Raw genomic sequence first — 9,355 nt, 5'->3', positions numbered from 1 at the left:
GGAAATCTCCAAGCCTTGGCCCCCGCATGCTCACTTGCTCTGGAGGGACCCCTGTTAAAGACTCTCTCCATGTCTCAACACCAAAGCATGCTCACACCAACAAAGGCCACCTCCGTAATGTCAAAGTTCAACTGAATAAAACGACTGTTGCCATCTCTATAGGATCAAGGATTATCAAAAGCCGTGCTATAATTTCTCAGACAACCCAAAGATTCCTAGATGCCCTGTCAGACTCCCTCCACCTACCCAATGACGTCAGAGTACAAAAATCGGTTAACCACCAAACTGAGGAACTAAATTGAACCTTGCGTAATGCCCTAGATGCAGTCGCACCCCTAAAAACTAAAAACATTTGTCATAAGAAACTAGCTCCCTGGTATACAGAAAATACCCGATCCCTGACGCAAGCTTCCAGAAAATTGGAACGGAAATGGCGCTCCACCAAACTGAAAGTCTTCCGACTAGCTTGGAAAGAACGTATCGAAAGCCCTCACTGCTGCTTGATCATGCTATTTTTTCAACTTAACTGAGGAGAATAAGAACAATCCCAAACTTATTTTTGATACTGCCACAAAGCTAACTAAAAAGCAGCATTCCCCAAGAGAGGATGGCTTTCACTTCAGCAGTGATAAATCCATGAACTTGTGTGATGGAAAAGATCACGATCGTTAGAAATCAAATGACGGACTCCTCTTTACATCTGCATATTTCTCCAACACTCAGTTGTCCTGAGTCTGCACTGCTTGTCTGGAAGCAAGACGTCGGTGTCCGCAACGTGGCTAGTTTTCTCTTTGTAGTCCGTGATTGTCTGTAGACCCTGCCACATACGTCTCGTGTTTGAGCCGTTGAATTGCGACTCCACTTTAGCTCTGTACTGACATCTTGCCTGTTTGATTGCCTTGCGGAGGGAATGTTGTGCTGCCATCTCTCCACGGTTTCTGGTTTGGGTAGGTTTAAATAGTCACAGTGGGTATAACGTTTCCTATACACTTCCTGATGAACTCAGTCATCGTATCCGTGCATTCGTCGATGTTATTCTCTGCTGATCACCGTTCTCAAAACTTGTCGTTGCACATCTCACACTACAGAGCATTGCAGATTTTGTGCCAACATGTTTGTAAAATATTGGGACGTCTGGAACAGCACAAAGACGAGATCGTTAGCCCTCAGATTGCGTCTCTGACCCTCTCGCATTAAATGAATGTCGGCGATGGCCGCTCGCCCCTTTGTAGGCAACGACATGAGGATTTTTTTCTCCAACCTCAAACTTGTCTGGGAGAGCTAAATCGGGGCCAAAATCGTGTAGTGTCCACCCGGCTTAAGGATGGGAGAGACATGACATCCATCACAGCTCCTTGCTGAAGGTGACGTTGATCATGTACTGCTTCTCGTGGGCTGAGCTTGATGTTCGGCATGTCACGCCTCATGTCTGAAACATCAAAATGCCTATGCATCTACAAATCATTGTTTTACACAATATTGTATCATATTTTGAGTTGCTGACCTGTTCATCCACAGGCTTGTGCTGTAGTCTCCACGACTGGATCAGACTGACACAGGATTCCCATTCACCGGATGGTCTGAGGGATGCACTCATGTTGGACTGGAAAACATTTGGTCAGTGGTAGGTATTTTTCAATGCCGTATCACCATCCAATCGTAACACATACCAACTTTTGACAACGTGACAAGTGGTCCCTCGACGCCCAATCTTAAGTCATGACACAAACATACCGCGCAGATATCTCTTCAAAGGCACTGTTGTACACAATATTGTATCACATTTGATGAGTTACTGACCTGTCCGTCCACAGGCTCGATCTGTTGTCGTCTCTACAGGTACAGGATGTCCACGCACCGGATGGCCTGAGGGATTCACTCCTGTTGGACTGGAAAACAAAAAAGAGACATTTGGTCAGTGCCGTATCAACATCTTTATCTGGAGAGAAAATGTACCGTTTGTCATAACACAAACCCACCTTGGACAATGTGTGACAAGGGGTCCCTCAACAACCAATCCTCATGCCTCATTGTTTGTTCTCGTTTCCCAATCAATAGTCTGGATCTTCCTCTCTGCCATGGTGGATGAGCTACCTTTTCCTGGTAAATTTTCCCACTGGAAAATGGCAGCTGCAGACCCGAGTGCTGTCACTAGGTTTTCTGTCCTCCCATCTGAAAGACAACACAAAAAAAGTTACTTTTACTAGCTAGCTAAGTTGATTACTAAAATGGTAACATCTATATTGAAATGCCATAACCCACAGACTTGACTATAGTAATGGTCAAATAAAATGGTATATCTCAAATGCCCGTGCTTCTACACCTGCATTGCTTGCTGTTTGGGGTTTTAGGCTGGGTTTCTGTACAGCACTTTGAGATATCAGCTGATGTACGAAGGGCTGTATAAATAAATTTGATTTGATTTGATTTGATCTGCAACATATAAAATCCTACTGTGTGGATGGGACATTTCTGCTGGGATGGAGGAATTATCTGGAAGGCTCAACTAGATGATCAGGACAGTCTAGGGTACTATTTGCCCGAAGAGGTGAAGTATTGCGATGAGCTATATGACTGTACTTCTGATTATAATTCTCGAGAGGAAAATTAAAACCCTCAGCCGTGAGGTCACTGAGGAGGACCAACAGTGATAGCGGGATCGTCTGAAAGCGACTGACATGTAGGGAATGTAACATAAGGATTTGGGCACGGCCAGCAGACCACAATTTCTACATGGCATGCCATGTTTGCAAAGGCAAGATTTCACTGCTATGTCAGGCTAGTTTGGCACATTCTCTACTAGCCATTTCACTGTTGTATCAGGCTAGTTGGGCACATTGTCTACTATCCCAGTTTGAAAAGTACTAGCCTCGGGCTAGCTTAATTTCCATCCCTGCTGACATGTATAACTGACTTCACAGGTCATTTGGTTAATCATGTGCAACAGATGCACTCGTGGAATAAAACCATTTGTGTTTTCTATGGGAAAACATTGAGCCAACAAGTCCTTTGTGAGCTAGCTAGCCAGTTAGTTAACGTTAGCTCACCATTCGTGTAGTCACACTTTTCCACGTGGGGACATGCTAGCTAATGTTATCCCACCAGGGCACGGATATTTAGTTTACGTTTAGCTAGCTAGTTACGTTAGCTCATCGTTCATATAGTCAGACTTTTCCCCAGAACCCATGGGTGATGACATGCTAGCTAGTCCACCATGGCAGGGATATTAAGCATTAGCTAGTTAACGCTAATTGCTAACATTAGGCACTTCAAGAAGCTAAGTAAACAGAATGATCATTACACAGGTGCACTTTGTGCTGGGCGCAGTTTTGTCACACAACAAAATGCCACAGATGCCTTAAGTTTTGAGGGGACAGGCAATTGGCATGCTGGCTGCAGGTATGTCCACCAGATCTGAGAATGTAATGTTAATTTCCATACCCTTAGCATCATTTTACCTCCTCTATACCTCCAACATTGTTTTAGAGAATTTGTCAGTACGTCCAACAAGCCTCACAACCGCAGACCACGTGTAACCACGCCAATCCAGGGCCTCAACATATGGCTTCTTCACCTGTGGGATCATCTGGGGAGGAGGAAGAGGGAGTATTTCTGTCTGTAATTAAACCCTTTTGTGGGGAAAAACGAATTCTGATTGGCTAGGCCTGGCTCACCAGTGGGTGGGCCTGGCTCCAGTGAGTAGGCCTATGCCCCCAATGGCTGTGCCACTGCCCAGTCATGTGAAATCCATAAATTAGGGCCTAATTCATTTATTTCAATTGAATGATTTCCTTTTATGAACTGTAACTCAGTAAAAAATTTGAAATTGTTGCATGTTGAGTTTTTTATTTTTGTTCAGTGTATATATAGTTACTGAACAATAATATATGAGGGATTGGAAATGATGCAGACAATTAAATAGATATAAGCTGTTAGGTTCTAAATAAACAGAGTAAAAAACGCACAGATGCTTAGTAAAGCTCAAACCAAGTTTATTCACCCACATACAGCTGCATAAGACAAAGAACATATTAACACAAGTACTGGTATATAACCCTTTCTCCTATGCTGAGTCTCCAACACATCTGAAAAGCCAATACATCTCTGTTGCTAGACAGAACCTTTGTGATATCTGTTCTTCCTCACTTCATCTGACCTGACCTCTGCCCCAAATTCCTCTCTCCTCCCCACAGGATCACTGATGTCTAACAATAAAATATTCTGACGGAATGTAAATGTTCTAAATGTTCTTCTCTCTCCCTTAGTGACATGAATAAGGATACTTCATATTTTCAAATTAGAACTCAATCAAAGCCTTTGGTTGGAAAATCATTCCTCATGAAGCTGGTTGAGAGAATGCCAAGAGTGTGCAAAGCTGTCATCAAGGTAAAGGGTGGCTACTTTCAAGAATCTCAAATATTAAATATCTTTTGATTTGTTTAACACTTTTTTGGTTACTACATGATTCCATATGTGTTATTTCATAGTTTTGATGTCTCCACTATTATTCTACAATGTAGAAAATAGTAAAAATAAAGAAAACCCTGGAATGGGTAGGTGTGTCCAAACTTTTGACTGGTACTGTATAAGAGGTGTGAACTGTTGACCACACCCCCTGACTTTGAGAAGCTTTGAATCAAGCACAACCATAAAAACATTTCTTCAGGATTTTGGAAATTCTCCCACGAACCCCGTCTTCTTATCAGTTGACCCCACATGGAGTCGTGACCCCTGGTTTGGGAGCTAAAATTATAATTTAGTTCTCAGGCAAGGCTTGATCATGCAAACCAGTTCATAAACCTCTTATTTTGTTCATTTCTAGTTAAAATTTCTGTACCTGTCACAATTTTTTAAACAAGCTGCTAGTTATTATATTATTTTATCACAGTTTTGGTTCATGACTGGACACAGTGAACGGGCAGTAATCCTAACTGCTTTAAAAGTGTCCAGGTTTTTCCTGGCCAACTCCATTGTCCTTTGCTTATCAGCAGGTATATGTGATAAAAGGCACCTGATAGTCTAAATCAGAAATCACCCTATCCTGTTCAAAGGTCAGAGCTGTAAAGCACATTATCCTAAACGACAGACAATCAGTGGTACAGTGCCTACAGAAGGTACACGCCCATTGACTTTTTGCACTGTATTGTGTTGTGAAAGCCTGAATTTAAAATGGATTAAACTGAGATGTGTTTGTCACTGGCCTACACACATTACCACATATCAGTGAAATAATGTTTTTTAGCCATTTTTCAAAATTATTTATAGAAATTAAATCTGAAATGTCTTGAGTCAAGAACTATTCAAATCAAATCACATTGTACGTGTCACAAACACGCGTTTAGCAGATTTTTATAGCAAAATGCTTGTGTTTCTAGCTCTAACAGTGTCTGTAAAAGTTTGAGGGTTTTAGGTGCCAAGCCAAATTTCTTCAGCCTGCTGAGGTTGAAGAGGCGCTTTTGTGGGTGGGCCATTTCAGTTTGTCAGTGATGTGTACGCTGAGGAACTTGAAGCTTTCCACCTTCTCTGCCGCGGTCCCGTCGATGTGGAAAGAGGGGTGCTCCCTCTGCTGTTTCCTGAAGTCCACAATCAGCTCCTTTGTTTTGTTGACGTTGGGCGAGAGGTTATTTTGCTGGTACCACACTCCCAGGGCTCTCAACTCCTCGCTGTAGGCTGTCTCATCATTGTCGGTAATCAGGCCTACTACTGTTGTGTCATCTGCAAACTTGATGATTGAGTTGGAGGTGTGCGTAGCCACAGTCATGGGTGAACAGGGAGTACAAAAGGAGGCTGAGCACGCACCCTTGTGTCCCCAGTGTTGAGGATCAACGAAGTGGAGGTGTTGTTTCCTATCTTCACCACCTGGGGGCGGCCCTGGAAGTCCAGGACCCAGTTGCACAGGGCGGGGTTCAAACCCAGGGCCTAGAGCTTAATGATGAGCATGGAGGGTACTATGGTGTTGAATGCTGAGATATGGTCAATGAACAGCATTCTTACATAGGTATTCCTCTTGTCCAAATGGGATAGGGCAGTGTGCAGTGCGATGGCGATTGCATCGTCTGTGTATCTATTGGGGCAGTAAGCCAATTGAAGTGGGTCTAGTGTGTCAGGCCGAGTTGCAGTTATTCAGCCCCTTTGTTATGGCAAGCCTAAATAAGTTCAGGAGTAAACATTTGCTTAACAAGTCACATGGACTCTGTAACCCACACATACAATTATCTGTAAGGTCCCTCAGTCGAGCAGTGAATTTCAAACACAGATTCAACCATAAAGACCAGGGAGGTTTTCTAATGCCTCACAAAGGTCACCTATTGGTAGATTAGTACAAATAATAAAGCACATATTGATTATCCCTTTTGAGCATGGTGAAGTTATGAATTACACTTAGGATGGTATATCAATACACCCAGTAACTATTAAGATACAAGTGCTGATTCCAAACTATGTTGCCGGAGAGGAAGGAAACCACTCAGGAATTTCACCATGAGGCCGATGGTGACTTTAAAACAGTTACAGAGTTTAATGGCTGTGATAGGAGAAAACTGAGGATGGACAAACAACATTGTAGTTGGAAGCATGTAAAGAATATTCCAAAACATGCAACAAGGCACTAATGTAATACTGCAGAAAATGTGGCAAAGCAATTAGCTTTTTGTCCTGAATGCAAAGTGTTATGTTTGGGGCAAATCCAATACAACACATTACTGAGTATTACTCTCCATATTTTCAAGCATAGTGGTGGCTGCATCATGTTATGGATTTGCTTGTAATCGTTAAGGACTGGGGAGGTTTTCAGGATAAAAAATGAACTAAATGGAGCTAAGCACAGGCAAAATCCTAGAGGAAAACCTGGTTCAGTCGGCTTTCGACCAGACACTGGGAGATGAGATGAATTCACCTTTCAGAAGAATGCCAAGTCTAGACTGGAATTGCTTACAAGACAGTGAATGTTCATGAGTAGACGAGTTGCAGTTTTGACTTAAATCTACCTCAAAATCTATGGCAAGACCTGAAAATGGTTATCTAGCAATGATCAACAATCAATTGGATAGAGCTTGAAGAAGTTTGAAAATAGTAATAGGGAAATGTTGCACAATCCAGGTATGGAAAGATCTTAGAAACTTACCCAGAAAAACTTAAAACTGTGATCTACAAAGTATTGACTCAGGGGTGTCAATACTTATGTCAATTAGATATTTCTGTATTTCCTTTTAAATATTTTGCAACCATTTCTAAAAACATGTTTTCACTTTGTCATTATGGGGTATTGTGTGTAGATGGGCGAAAAAGACAGCGAGCGCATTTTTTTTTTGTTAATTCATTTTTAATGGACTCTACGAGGTGTCATGTTCCTGCTGGACCATGTTGACTCCAATGCTTCCCACAGTGTCAAGTTGTCTGGATGTCCTTTGTGTTATGGACCATTCTTGATACACACTGGAAACTTGATACACACCCTCAGAATGGCACACATATACAATCCATGCCTCAATTGTCTCAAGGCTTAAAAATCCTTATTTAACCGGTCTTCTCCCTTTCATCTACACTGATTGAAATAGATTTAACAAGTCACATCAATGAAGGATCGTAGCTTTCACCTGTATTCACCTGGTCAGTCTGTCATGGAAAGAGCAGGTGTTCTTTATGTTTTGCACAGTCAGTGTGTGTATATATATGTATACACACTATGCATACAATACCATAATATCTACCCTTACCTGAAACCCAAATAATCTGCATAATAGGATAAGGTTATTGGGAGTTAAATATGCCATATATATATACAGTGCCTTGCGAAAGAATTCGGCCCCCTTGAACTTTGCGACCTTTTGCCACATTTCAGGCTTCAAACATAAAGATATAAAACTGTATTTTTTTGTGAAGAATCAACAACAAGTGGGACACAATCATGAAGTGGAACGACATTTATTGGATATTTCAAACTTTTTTAACAAATCAAAAACTGAAGAATTGGCCGTGCAAAATTATTCAGCCCCTTTACTTTCAGTGCAGCTAACTCTCTCCAGAATTCAGTGAGGATCTCTGAATGATCCAATGTTGACCTAAATGACTAATGATGATAAATACAATCCACCTGTGTGTAATCAAGTCTCCGTATAAATCCACCTGCACTGTGATAGTCTCAGAGGTCCGTTAAAAGCGCAGAGAGCATCATGAAGAACAAGGAACACACCAGGCAGGTCCGAGATACTGTTGTGAAGAAGTTTAAAGCCGGATTTGGATACAAAATATTTCCCAAGCTTTAAACATCCCAAGGAGCACTGTGCAAGCGATAATATTGAAATGGAAGGAGTATCAGACCACTGCAAATCTACCAAGACCTGGCCGTCCCTCTAAACTTTCAGCTCATACAAGGAGAAGACTGATCAGAGATGCAGCCAAGAGGCCCATGATCACTCTGGATGAACTGCAGAGATCTACAGCTGAGGTGGGAGACTCTGTCCATAGGACAACAATCAGTCGTATATTGCACAAATCTGGCCTTTATGGAAGAGTGGCAAGAAGAAAGCCATTTCTTAAAGATATCCATAAAAAGTGTTGTTTAAAGTTTGCCACAAGCCACCTGGGAGACACACCAAACGTGGAAGAAGGTGCTCTGGTCAGATGAAACCAAAATTGAACTTTTTGGCAACAATGCAAAACGTTATGTTTGGCGTAAAAGCAACACAGCTGAACACACCATCCCCACTGTCAAACATGGTGGTGGCAGCATCATGGTTTGGGCCTGCTTTTCTTCAGCAGGGACAGGGAAGATGGTTAAAATTGATGGGAAGATGGATGGAGCCAAATACAGGACCATTCTGGAAGAAAACCTGATGGAGTCTGCAAAAGACCTGAGACTGGGGCGGAGATTTGTCTTCCAACAAGACAATGATCCAAAACATAAAGCAAAATCTACAATGGAATGGTTCAAAAATAAACATATCCAGGTGTTAGAATGGCCAAGTCAAAGTCCAGACCTGAATCCAATCGAGAATCTGTGGAAAGAACTGAAAACTGCTGTTCACAAATGCTCTCCATCCAACCTCACTGAGCTCGAGCTGTTTTGCAAGGAGGAATGGGAAAAAATGTCAGTCTCTCGATGTGCAAAACTGATAGAGACATACCCCAAGCGACTTACAGCTGTAATCGCAGCAAAAGGTGGCGCTACAAAGTATTAACTTAAGGGGGCTGAATAATTTTGCACGCCCAATTTTTCAGTTTTTGATTTGTTAAAAAAGTTTGAAATATCCAATAAATGTCGTTCCACTTCATGATTGTGTCCCACTTGTTGTTGATTCTTCACAAAAAAATACAGTTTTATATCTTTATGTTTGAAGCCTGAAATGTGGCAAAA

Source organism: Oncorhynchus mykiss, chromosome 2 (genome assembly GCF_013265735.2).
Source record: "Oncorhynchus mykiss isolate Arlee chromosome 2, USDA_OmykA_1.1, whole genome shotgun sequence".
NCBI lineage: Eukaryota > Metazoa > Chordata > Actinopteri > Salmoniformes > Salmonidae > Oncorhynchus > Oncorhynchus mykiss.
This window is presented reverse-complemented; position numbering follows the sequence as displayed.